This window comes from Schistocerca nitens, chromosome 1 (genome assembly GCF_023898315.1).
Source record: "Schistocerca nitens isolate TAMUIC-IGC-003100 chromosome 1, iqSchNite1.1, whole genome shotgun sequence".
In the NCBI taxonomy this organism is placed as follows: domain Eukaryota; kingdom Metazoa; phylum Arthropoda; class Insecta; order Orthoptera; family Acrididae; genus Schistocerca; species Schistocerca nitens.
This window is the reverse complement of record NC_064614.1, coordinates 1,097,411,270-1,097,412,738: the sequence shown is the minus strand read 5'-3', so window position 1 is coordinate 1,097,412,738 and position 1,469 is coordinate 1,097,411,270. Positions and strand designations below refer to the sequence as shown.

General features: G+C 46.6%; 1 pseudogene; it reads left to right on the top strand.

Annotated features, from left to right (window-relative positions):
* The first annotated feature begins 301 nt into the window (after window positions 1-301).
* On the top strand, window positions 302-419 carry LOC126209791 (5S ribosomal RNA; annotated as a pseudogene).
* Window positions 420-1,469: the final 1,050 nt, after the last annotated feature.

The following is a 1,469-nucleotide window of genomic DNA, read 5'->3' as shown; positions in this document are numbered from 1 at the left end:
AGCTGCTAAAAACAGTCCAGCTAGTATAATAACCGTGCGTAGGGAGTTAAAAAGAATGGTCGAGCAGCTCCTCGTAATTCTCACATTCCTATTTCAGTGGTAAGCAATGCTTGAGGTGGCTTAAAGAGTGGCGGCACTGGACAGTGGATGACTGGGAACGAGTCATGAATCACGCTATACATTGTAGTAAATCGATGGAAGGGTTTGGGATTGTGAATGGCTGGAGAACGATACCTGCCATCATGTGCTGTATCAACAGTGAAGCATGGAGGAAATTCTTTTACGGTAATGGAATGTGTTAGTCAACGGCCTTTCTGCAGTGGTAACACCGGTTCCCGTCAGATCACCGAAGTTAAGCGCTGTCGGGCTGGGCTAGCACTTGGATGGGTGACCATCTGGTCTGCCGAGCGCTGTTGGCAAGCGTGGTTCATTCGGCCTTTGTGAGGCAAACTGAGGAGCTACTTGATTGATAAGTAGCGGCTCCGGTCTTGGAAACAGACATTCGGCTGGGAGAACAGCTTGCTGACCCCATGCCCCTCCATATCCTCATCCAGCGACGCCTCTGGTCTGAGGCTGGTCGGTACCGTCGTGTCTCCATGGCCTGTTCGGGAGGAGATTAGTTTTAGTTTTTAATGGAATGTGTTTAGTGGTTACAATGTGCTTGCCTTAATGTGCTTAAGAAACCGCTAAATGCCGAATATATGAACACATTGTACACCAAACTGTACTGTGTGCAGCAGAGTTTACATTAGCATGGTAGTGCACCAAATTGTAAGACAGGATTTTTGAGGCAATGCATTGAATGGTTTGGGGTGATGAATCACGCGATACCCTGTGGTAAACCGATGGAAGGATTTGGGTTTGTGAATGACTGGAGAACAATACCTGCAATCCTGTGTTGTACGAACAACGACGTACGTAGGAAATGGTCTTGACGATGTGAGAGTGTTTTTAATGGTTACACTGGACCTGCCTTACTGCGCTTAAGAAACCGCTAAATGCGGATGAGAATGAAGGCTTTCTCGGCGAATCTCGATGATAAAATCTTCTCGGGTTGACAGCCGTTGTTCTCCAGCAACGTTTCAGAAAGTTTCTTACTTGCCATCTTCAGGCGAAGTCTTCCATTTTCCGGCGAAATCTTCGCCTGAAGATGGCAAGTAAGATGTTGTTTCATTTAATGTCAGTAACAGTCACGGTAAAGCCTAACCTAAAATTGTCCTTTTAAACTGTTAATTGTATTAACTTGGATGTATAACCAATTATTAATGGCTCTGAGCACTATGGGACTCAACTGCTGAGGTCATAAGTCCCCTAGAACTTAGAACTACTTAAACCTAACTAACCTAAGGACAACACACACATCCATGCCCGAGGCAGGATTCGAACCTGCGACCGTAGCGGTCGCGCGGTTCCAGACTGTAGCGCTAGAACCGCTCGGCCACCACCGGCCGGCTTAACCAATTATTGTT